The sequence below is a fragment of the Phaenicophaeus curvirostris genome, chromosome 3 (assembly GCF_032191515.1).
Source record: "Phaenicophaeus curvirostris isolate KB17595 chromosome 3, BPBGC_Pcur_1.0, whole genome shotgun sequence".
NCBI lineage: Eukaryota > Metazoa > Chordata > Aves > Cuculiformes > Cuculidae > Phaenicophaeus > Phaenicophaeus curvirostris.
Window position 1 is genome coordinate 53,067,812 of NC_091394.1, and position 12,258 is coordinate 53,080,069.

The window sequence follows — 12,258 nt, forward strand, 5'->3', positions numbered from 1 at the left end:
AGACAAAAGTATCTTCCCACAAATTGAAAAATTGTATTGGCTAAGCTTCTTAAATAAAATTACTGTTTTCTGGGAATCTTAGCATGTGTGCTAGTTTTGAGAAAATATAACCAAAATGTTGTGTGACCTCATTTCATGTGGCAGCGTAATAGTACATAGCCAGAAGTAATTACAATTGTGGTGGTTTTTCTAATGCAGACTGATATTAGATGTACAAAAAGGTGTATACAACTCCTTGAAATGTGTTTAATTTTTCTTCTTTCAATACACCTCTTACCAGAGTTATTACTAACTAGTGAAAAATAAATAGAAAAATTAATATTTTCAACAATTTTGAAGTGCTTGGAAAATCAGAAATTTCAGCTGCTGTGATTTGGTGCTAAGCACCAAGTTAAAAATATTACAGAAGGAAATACAAAAAATGTGAAAGAGATTAAAGAATGCTATATTACATATGAAAACTAAGTTATGATGACTACCTTTTTTATAGAATCACCCAGTCCCACCCTAACTGGTTTGGAATAATACATTGTAATATTTTCAAAGGTTTTAGACTGAAATTACAAAGAAGGTCAATGTATTTAGATTTGAAGACTGAAGGTCAGTGATACAAACAGATAAAAAAAGTTATTAACCTAACTTCAGCAATGGAAAGATATTCATGTAGTTGGAGCCAGTGATGATAGTTGAAACCAGAAGACAACTTATTTTTCAATGCTATTCCAACATCAGCTGTTACTATTTAATTCTTTCACTAATAAGAATTATTTAAGAGTCATAAATTGTATGACTATCTCTTCCAAAACAAGGCTAAGCTAGAGACATACATTTGGAACTTTTATACTTCAGGCTAAGTAATGAAAAAATAGATTGTGATTAGCTTCTGAAATGTATTTCAATATCTTTCTAAAAATACTGTATTGATGGAAGAATTGATAAATGCATAGCTGATTTAACAATATTCATAAATAGTTTAAAATAGACATTATAATTTCGAATAGTGGAATGATCTTAAACTTATTTTGTCACTGATACCTGGAGATGCTTTTATATTCCAGAATAATGCTCTTCAGTAAAAGTTCACTCTAATCAAAGAGATCATGTCACCACTTAAATAACTATGAAGTACATTTTTCCCCTTAAGTAACAGTTTATCATATTTTTTCTCCTTTATTAATGCTTCTTCTGGTGTCTTCGACACCCTATGCCAAATCTTATTGATATTTTGATGTTAAATGAGCACAAGATACTCTGTTTATGAAGATATATTTCAAAAATCATTATTTGCTTTGTGTGGAGAGAGTTGGAGGCAACAGAAGTAATTATAAAATGCAGGGAAAGCCCTGAATGCCTGGTAGAATGCACATTTAAAACTGTCTAGATGTTGTACACAAAGAATTCTACTTAATCCTTAGAATTTCAAATATCATGGTGTGAATAATAAAAATCAAATGCATCTAAATCTGGGAGGGTGAGGAAAATGGAGCAGTCTCTGGTTGTTTACTTGATGAAATGCTACTGAGTGGTAAATATTCTCTTTTCTCTAGGAAATTGAGTGCTCCTGAAAATTATTTTTAAATTAAGAAAAACTTCAATTTTGAGAGTTTTATCATCTGAATTCATAAAGTGGAAATAGTTCTAAAAAGGTGAGCTCTTTATGGGTCCTGGGTTTTGATTTGTGAAAAATTGAGAATTAAAATGATCAGAAATCATGTCAGTTCTGTACAGATAGCCCTTAACTTCCTTAATTGTCTCCAGTCTTTCAGTAAGAGAAAATGAGTCACCTAAAGCTAGTGCCCCTTAAGAGAAACCCTACAACAAACAAACAAACAAACAAAAAGCCTGTGGAAACCTTTTACTAAGATTAAATAATGTCTTTTCCCAATGCTTGCCAAAAAACTTTGACTACAAAACATGTATGCTGATCTATCATACTCATATTTGAGCATAATACATTTTCCCCACATCTTTTACCCCCCCTTGAAAGATCAATTTTTTTCAATGTAAAAGGATCGAGTTTCAGTACCAGCTCAGCTATCATTTCTTCACTTGCTTGGAGTACACAGAAGTGGCCCTGGAATTTGCATTGGCCCAAACCAAGGTTGAAGCTAAACAGGTTTTGCAGAGAACGGTGTGGACTGACGTATGCATTCCCCCTGGAAGCTTAAGACAAAAGTAAGCAAAAGCTGGTATGTCACATTAAGCCTTAACTTATCATTTATCAGGCTGTACTCAACAAAGAATGGGAAGCAAAGTTTTTTCTTTTTTCTTCTTTTTTCTTTCTTTTTTTTTTTTTAATTTTTATTATTATTAATGACAGAGAGTATAAGAAAATTTGTGACCAGATTGCTTGAATCAACTTCTAGGTGCAGAATGCTACAGCTCTCTAGTATTGGAAGAATTGTACTTATTTCATCATTCTCAATCTGATCCTGAGAGACTCTTCTGTGCAGCCTGACCATAAATCTAAGAAGGCTTTAGAGGAGGATGCTGGAACTCATCCTACAGCAGGATGGTCACTGGCAGAAAGCCATAGCTCATGTCATGAAAATTCATTTGATTCGTGGCCAGACACACAGAGCATATGTAACATTTTGGCTTTTTCCTGTTTAGGGCAAATGTAACTTGGTGCATGAAGATGATGTGCAGTGGATAAATGTGTCCCCTTACAATAACCATATCTGAGACAATGCAAGAGCACCGCCCTGCATTTCTGGCCATGGCTAGAGGATTTTTGTTCTTGCATTATTTTTCAGCATAATGGCACTAAAATATACTTTGTGTTTAAGTATCTTTAAATCATACTCATGGTCACTCTCACATGGTTATTTGGGATTTTTATTTATCCTACTAAGGTTTATGTAAGACTTCTCCATGACAAATTATCATTAGTTTGGCACATTCATTTCTTCTCCAATTCCCACTAATGTTTAGAGGTTTTGCTTTCTTTTTGGGAGGCCACTCCATTAATCATCATTCTGGATTTAGGTCTGGCACTGTTCTTTCTCATCTATATCAGTTCAAATTTCATTAAATTAAAACATTCTTCTTTGGACAGGCCTTGTTTACAAACTAAGGTCAATTATTTTGTAGTGCTCATTCATTATTCCACTAATATTTGTGTCACATGTAAATTATATCAACAATATTTACTTTCAAATCATTTTGTTGGTCCTTATTGTCTGTACACAACTTCATTTAGATGTTTTTTTTTTAATTCAGTTATTAGCTACCTGTGTACAGACAAACCCCCAGAAAAAGAAACATAAGTATGTGAGTATATCCTGCATGAGGAATGTGGCCATTCCTATCTGGTAATTTTTTTGTTAAATGGCAGTAGTAGGCAAGAGATTCTTGCTGTGAGTACTACATGTTGAAAAACTGCTTTGTTTAATAGAAGGCAGCCCTTCATGGAACAGTTTACTCACCTCTATAAATACTTATGTGATAATTATTTTTTTCTCACTTGTGATACCTGTGGTATCACAGGTATGTCTTTTATTTTTTTTTTACATATACAGTATGTCTTTTACATTTTTTTAAAACATTTCCTATTGTGAAAACAATAATCTTTTGTGTCAAAGCATGTTCAGAATTTTTAAATAATAAGGAACAGTTTCAAATGACAAAGATTTTAAGGAAGTTTTGAATGCATTGAGGGTTTGCTTTCAATTTATAAAGAAGCCAACCTGAACTTGTAACCATAGAATTATAGAATAGTTTGAGTTGGAAGAGACCTTGATGATCACCTAGTTCCACTCCCTTACCATGGCCAGGGACACATGCCACTAGACCATGTTTCTCAAAGCTACATCCAGAACAGCTTTGAACACTTCCAGGGATGGGGCATCCACAGTTGCTCTGGGCAACATATTCGAGTGCCTCACTACTCTAATAGTGAGGAATTTCTTCCTAATATCTAACCTAAACCTCTTTCAGTTTAAAACCATTACCCCTTGACATATCATGACATACCCTTGTAAAAAGTCCTTTCCCATCTTTCCTGTAGGCCCTCTTTATGTAATGGAAGGCTGTTATAAGGTCTTCCAGAGCCTTCTCTTCTCCAGGCTGAACAACCACAACTCTCTCAGTATGTAGGAGAGGTGCTCCAGCCCCTTGATCATCTTTGTGACCTTTCTATGGACATGCTCCAACAGGTCTATGTCCTTCTTATGCTGGGGGCCCCAGAGCTGGACGCAGTACTACAGGTGGGGTCTCACAAGAGTAGAGTAGAGGGGGAGAATCACCTCCCTTAACCTACTGGCCATATTTGTTTGATGTGGTTAGCTTTCTGGGCTGCAAGCACACATTGCCAGGTTGTGATGATCTTCTCATCAACCAACACATCCAAGTCCTTCTCGTCAAGGCTACTCTCAATCCATTCTTCACAGAAACTGTATTTGTGCTTAGGATTGCTTCAATTTATATGCAGAACCATGCACTTGTTCACTCTCATGAAGTTTGCAAGGGTGAATCATTCAAAAGAGTTAAGGAAAGGTAAATTCAGTGTATATTAAATGACTCGTGTGTTGCACATTAGAAAAAAGATATCATAGGACAAATGACCATTTATAGTTTAATAGATAGCAATAGATTATGTTAAATTATTCATAATAAATTATGAAGAAACAATCAAACTGGATAAAAAAACAAGAATTAACTGCCAGTGATTTATTTAAAAACAGAACTGTATTTTTAGGAGAGGCATTTTATCATCTCTGTAAGCTCATATTTTGCATATCACCTTCTGCTGATACTTGTTCCATAAAGAAAAAGTTCCACCTGATTTCTTCAGGTCCTTTTATATCTTCACTTGTGAAAAATCTTTTTATGTAACCTTTGATTCACAGAAATATCTTCTTTTTTCTTTCTTTTTTTTTTATTTCTTTCTTATTCTTTCTTTTCCTTGGAGACTGTGATCTCCAATAGTTTATTTCTTTCATATAAGACTTGATGTGACCAAAGTTTGTCATTTAACAGATCTGCAGCATTTCCAGTACACATAGAGAGATCTAGTCAAAGATGCGGTGGTTTTGTTCAAAGTAACTTTTTGGAATGTATGTTGTCTGACTTTCAAGCCTGCCTCTCCCTAAGGGTTTTTTAAAATTAATAAGTTTTGAGCAAGTCAATACCAAAAGACTGGAACTTTTTTTTACCTCCCTGTTCAGTTTTGTGCCACTAAAAATCAGTAAAAGATCAACTGAGCCTTTAAGGTACTGGCCCGTGCTGGGAATGGTATGGGTTTGCAGCACTTCAGTAAGTGCTCTGGGAAGCATTATGCTTCAGGTAAGCACAATACTCTGCATAACTACTAAATGTGTGATGGGAGCACTGCCTGCTGCTACCTTCCCTAATTGTTGCTTATGTGCTCACGTGCTCCCTTTCACAGCTTGCTACTTCTGATGATTACTGAGTGGAGACTATGACCCCATTTCATCTGCACCCCTTTTAGGATTGCTGCTGGTAGTAGCACTAAACAGAAGCTTTTTATAGTTTATTTTATTAAACATATGGTACATGTCAGAGATTTACAGTGTTCTGCTTCCCTAGAAGTAAGTTCCTAAGAGCTTAGCTGATTCATTAGGGTATATATGTATTATTAGAGATTTAACGCTAGTACAAGAATAATTAGAGCTTACAAAACAGGCATGCAAAGAGCAGAAAGATTTATTATTTTCCTTTCACTGCTCATTGCCTTGTAAAATGTTAGCAGTAAGGAGAAACACTGAGTTGAAAGCTTTTAGGTTCCCACTTTCTGGATAGGCATCAAGGTAAGTCACTTTTGGACATTCCCGATCCTTCTGATGAAATTTTCTAGCTGATGTTGCAAAAATACGGATTGATTTCTTTGAAGATCAGCAATAATAAATGGGGGTGTCTGTACAAATATTTTAGGCACTCTGGTCATGAGGTGCTGAAGAGGAAAAAAGTATAATTCAAACTGAAAGACTATTTCTCTTTAAAGCCACGAGAACTGAACCATCTCACCATTGAAAAAATATGTAATTCCTCTTCTGACATGGGGAAATAATTTCTGTGAAGATCAATCAAGAAACAGCCAAAAATAAATGATAACTGGAAGGTTTGGAGGTTTTGTTTTCTTGGAGTCTTGGGGAGAGAGGTTGTTTGTTTGGTTGTTTGGTTTGATTAAGCAATTTGGGAATGCTTATTAGCTTTCCTAGCATTTGGTAGTTATTCACGTTCCTTACCTCTTCATACAGGGGTCTAAGGTATGGTGCAATTACCACTTAGACAGAAGAGACTGAGGTACAAGAAAACTTAACAAAGATGATCTTCAAGGACTTTGTTAGTTTGAAGGAGGAATGGGCTTAACAAATAGTAGTGCTGTGGATACTTCAGAGGTTGTAAGAATTTGATAATCAATTTTGACAAGAAAAAGAACCAGATAGTCCTGTCGAATAAATAAATAAATAAATAAATAGGGTTTACCATAGGAAACACTGAAATCAATCAAATAAAATTCTGCTAGCTTAGGATGTTTCTATCAGTAAATTGAAAAGTGATGAAATCTCTTTTCCTGCAAAGAAATAACTTTGGCAAAGGCATTCATTTCCTATGGAAGGTGTCCTTAATGCATACAAAATGGCATGGTTGGTAGCGTTGGAGGAGGTAGGTGATCCAGGATTCATGAAAGTGATGCCAATGCTCAGTGCCTCAATTGCTGGCAGTTATTTCAAGCCCATAGTGTGCATTACATGAAGTTTGTGAAATCAAGTGGTTTGTGAATTGTAAAGATCCAGGGTGAGTAGTGCCATCATGGAGCTTTTTAATGGAAGTTATTTTCTGTCTTATCTTGTAAGTGGCTAGAAACTGACTTCGAAATGTGAAGGGATATTTGCTTACATAGGAATGATAGCCTCAGAGGAGCTCTACTCTCTGAGTATAAAATATTGCTTTAATAAAACACTCAAGTTCTGCTCAGAAAAGATATTTTAGAGCAAGTTAACTAGCTTTTGAATTCACAGATGCATTTTTTGGACCCAGATATTTAATACAGTGTATATAGTTAGCATTTTAAATGTACAGATAATTAAAAAAATTCTTACCTTAATTCTTAGATTTGTGAGCCAATCTGGTCAAACAGTTTTCCAGTAAAATAAGTCACTTTTAATTTACTGGATCACAGAATCATGGAATCATTTAGGTTGGAGAAGATCTTTAATATCATCAAGTCCAACTGTAAATCTAACACTGTTAAATCCACCACTAAGTCATGTCCCTAAGTGCCATGTCTACAGATCTGTTACTTGGCAATAATTCATTACAGTTCAACTAACACTAGAGGCAATGACTTCCTTCACTCCAGGTGACTAATTTACTCTAATGGTCACTTTCCCTAGAAACAGACTGATGTTAAGGAAAATCCATTAGATCCAGGATAGACCTTTTCACAGAAAGAGCAGATGCTAAAAACAGTGGCACAGAATGAAATAATTTTGAGTTCAGGTTTCTCATTTAGTCTCTTGTCTCAAGCTTGTTCTTGAATGAATCAATATTTATTTATAATAAATAATAGTAAGAGGGAGAAAGGAAAGTGGACTAGACCTTTTCCCTTACAAGAGGATACCTGAACATGCATCTATGTTCACCTCTTGCTTTGCTTTAGCAGAACATTAGTTTGAATTTGTATTTCTCACTCAATACCACTGGGTATTGGCTATTAAGAAATGAAAATCTCTCAAGACAAATATCTATTACTTTAATTGTTATGAAAACAGAAAAACTGTTGTAGCCTGTGATCCATTTACTTTCTGTAATATCTATTGTTATTATTTTCTTATATCACAGGATACTTACTGTTGGTCTTTAACATCCAGTCATTGTCTGCAATGTCAAAAAAATCTGTCAAGTGCACTTAAGGTTCTTCTTGAAAGTTGTGTTAGAATATAGAGAATGGAAGTAAAAACCCCCATGCATGGTTATTCACCAATAAATAAAATTAATTAAAATAACCAAAGGATTTAATGGTTTAGAATACATGTGTATCATGAAAATGTACTGCTATTGGAAAGTGTAAGGACAGGAAACAAGCATGAATAGAAGTAGTTCTAGATATTTAATTATTTTTAAGTTCTAGACTTTGAAAATTTGTAGTGTTATGTTCCCTTCTAAATGAGTATTTTCAGGCTGCTCTTTGTATAAGGTGTCTGTAAAACTACTCTTATTTGCTTTTTTTCTCAGCAAACTAATAGTACCCGTGGGATGGTAAATGAAACTATTTAAAAATCATAGAAACAAATTGTTCTTCTGTGTAACAACTATGAAAAAAAGTAAGATACACTTGAATGTATGTGAATATATAACTAATTACATATACAATTACATGTGGTTTTTTCTTATATGGAGACTACACAAAAGTAGAAATACTGAGGGACTGAATGAATGAAATAGTCTTTTTGTATGCAGATGGAAAACAATGTGTGTAACAATGGGAGTGTAGTATTGTACTGAATGTTTCTAAAAAGACTTTCCATACGTTTTATGACTGTGATGTGCAATTAAATTTCATATGAATCAAATATGGAAAAGTTAAACAGTTATGATTTATGTCACCTAAATAAGTCTCAAGAGCAGAATGTCTGGTCTGTAGTCCTGTGTCTGTTTCAAGCTAAGATTTACCACATCCAGGCAAGGTGGAATTATGTGCATATGCTGTTACCCAGCAACATCCCAGTTCTTAGCATCCTATATCCACATATTGGAAGCCTCTGCATTGAAAACAACTAACAAAGGGAAGTTGCCGTAATTCCAGACTGTGTTTGAAAGTCATGGAAGTAGATGCTGTTTGTAAATGACAGGATAAACTTCCTGAACAGGAAGGAGAAAGGCCAGCGAAGTTAAAAAAAACCCAAAACCAAAGAAACCCTAGACTGAGCAAATCCACCTCACCAAAATTACACACAAAAACACACCCATGAAACCAAACAAAAAATAACCAACACCCAAACCTTCTTAGCAGTATCCAAAATTTTGTTTGCATATCTATCTCCTGTCTACAGATACCATCTCTATTCTCAAGCAAATAGTTTGGTCAGAAGACCAAAGAGCTGACTGCCGTTACCCTGAGCGTATGAAAAGTGCCATATTGAAAATAACAAGGTATACTTCTTTAAGAGCTTGGTATTTATATGTGGAGATCAAACTAAAACAGCATCACGATCTGCCACTGTGACATGTTGTGATTCCACAGCATCAGTGTAGAGTCCTGAGGTGTGTCAGTGGGGAAAAAAGGAGGAGAAAGAGGAAAGATGCAGAGTCAATATACGAATTCAATAAACCCAAACCATGAGCGTACTTTAAAGACAGTCTTTACAATGGAACTTAGGGGTTATACTTGCTATAGTCTCAACCTATACTCTCAAAGTTTGTAATAGCTGCTTTTTTGTATCAACATAAACATGGCTCTGCCTCATCCATTGTTCATTATAACTTTTTTTATATATGGAAAATAACACGACAGCATGTCCGTAAAATTTTCATTCTATTTTGTTTGTTTGCCCCATCTAAACCTGCAATATGTGTTATTTTAGAATGTGACAAATTATGCAGAGTACTTCATGATCTTCTAGAATATGGCATTAGATTGCATGTTTAGAAAAGAAATATGCAAAAATTCTCCAAGTCTAATACTAAATAGATAGTGCAGATAAAAAGTAATGGCTTAACACCATTATGTGTATTGGGAACATAAGGGATTAATAACATAATACTTTTCTTTTGGCTACTTTAGAATATATTTTAGTTTGGTTTAAAGATTAATTTTATCTACAGCTATTACATCTTTTCTGTTTTCATAGATGGATGTATAAGGTTTCCAGCAATCCTTAGGATAGTATTTAAAACAGTATTTGAATGCTACCTGATTTCAGGTAGCATTCTTTAGCTAGAATTCCCATCTGGTCCATAAATAGCAGGAAGCTTGTTCAGTGGTGAAAATGGTTACATTTAAACCTGATTTATAATGTTTCCTATGTCAACCTTTTGTGCAATATATCCATATATCCACAGACACTGTAACATGAGGAAGTGAATGGCATATATGACAGGGGGACATATGAGTGCAAAAATTCAATCTGAGTTTTGAAAAAAAAATCTCAATACTAATTAGTGTTCAAAATAGTATCGATACTTGTTTTTGCAATTTTTTTCACGTCTGTGCTTTAAGCAGTACTTTGAAAAACATCCAGCAATTGATAAAGAAAACGTTGGTGAGTTAGAAACACATGAAAGCTATCAGGAAGCAAACATGAAGGAAATTATTACAGTGAGTGTATGCTAATAGCTTTGATGTTAAGAGCATTTGAAAAGAAGAAAGCTACCAGTGTTCAGATTCTTATGTTCACTCTGACTATGCCTTTTTTAGTGGCCAAAAGGAGCTACACAACAAGCTTTAATCAGCTCTGTGAAGTTTACCTTGAAATAAAGTACATCTAAATTTCCATCAGCTTAGGAACCTAGAGTGGCAATACCCTGTTTTCTTCAGTGCTTTGCAGAACAAACCTGGAAGCATTTTCAAGCAATCCCTGTAACTTTAGAGTCTCCTCTGGCAGACACCAGAGCAGAAAACACGAACATGAATTGAAACAGTGTCACACACACCAAGCAAAGGCTTGTTTGGGCTGATCCTATTTTGGCTAATGATGAGGAACAGGTAAGGACTCCCTGTACTCACATAAACAAAAGAAAATAGAAAAAAGTTTAGTTTGAAAATGGTGACAGTGTACTTTACAGTGGTTATTCTGTTCATAGTAGGTGATTGCAGGCAGGTTGCATGTCTGAACCAGCAGGATTTTCCATCACAAACAGGAGTCGCCCTAGAAGAGATTCCCTTTGGAAATTTTCCATGCTGTGTTTGGCTGATACTTCAAACTTCAGAAGACTCGATGGCTCAGACGAGGCTCAGCTAGGGATTCTTACATTTACTTTGAATACATAGTCTAACTTTGGAACGTTTGATAAGTATCTATAAACATTTTTGAACTCTCCTACTAATCTAAGATTCTGCAACTGGAGAAACAACATTGGTATCATTATATGTTGAGGTAGAAGTAGTTTTAACAATATATCTTTCATACTTAAAGATTATGTTTAAAAGCCTACACCATCAGTTTAGGATTTGGAAGGATATCAAAGTCAAAATAGTATGTACATTGTGAGAAGAAAATATGGTTACTATTCTACTTTTTTTTGAAATAGATGTGGGGTAATGCCTGTGTTTTAAATGAAAATATCTTATTCTCTTCTAGAATAATTGCATAGGTTGCAATGAACTATCTTGTAGGAAATAAACCTTTCCATAGCTTCTCCAGCCCCCCAGAAAATCCAGGCCTGCTGCATAAATACCCCTGAAGTGTTCCCACACTAAAATTTTTAGCCTTAGTTTTGCCAACAAAATGCATGCCAAAACACCATCAAAGAATCAAGAGGTTTGTCTGTTGGGCTACAGGTGTACTTGAGTACAAGAGTAGGGATGCTGCTTCTAGTCCTAATTCTGAATATTCAGAAAAGCTTTCCAAAAACTGATAGTCACTGTAAATGCTTCATACCTTTGTTGGACTAATACGTATTGTGGATTCATAGAAAAAGACATTAGTAACTACATTTTTGTTTGACCAATTTATTAGATGGACCCAGCAAACAAATAGCAGAATTTCACAGATGGATTATTTATTCTTTCTGTTCTTTGACATCGGAGTTCTAAAAGAAACCTCAGGAGGCATAGTTTGATGAGGTTCTCCTACTGAGCATAATACAGCTCTGTGAATTGTATTGTCAGAAATTTAAGTGAGATAGCAGGCAACAACCCAGCAAGACAAGTGACAATTTTGCCTTTGTGTCTGTCACAAAAAAAAAAAAAGCAAAATCTCTCACTCTCCTAAGATCATACCATCTCTATACCTTCGCTAGTTAACCTCTTCTCAGATAGTTGTCTAATAAAAAAAATCTTTACTAGAAATAATGCAATAATGGAGTATTTCACACACAAAGGAAAATCTAAGGAGACTGGCTTTGAAAAGCATTAAAATAGTAGTCTACATTAATAATCAGTTATGCATCAATAGAAGAATATTGATAAATTTTGGATTAGTATTGCCTGAGGAACTGTAAACCTGGCTGTTTGGAGCTGACTGAGTCAGAAAAAAATAGCCAAGTCAAAAATCATTTACTAAATGCTCGAGTTTGTATAGATTATTCTGTACAGTATGGAGGATTAAAGAGCTTCAGTGAGCCTTTGAA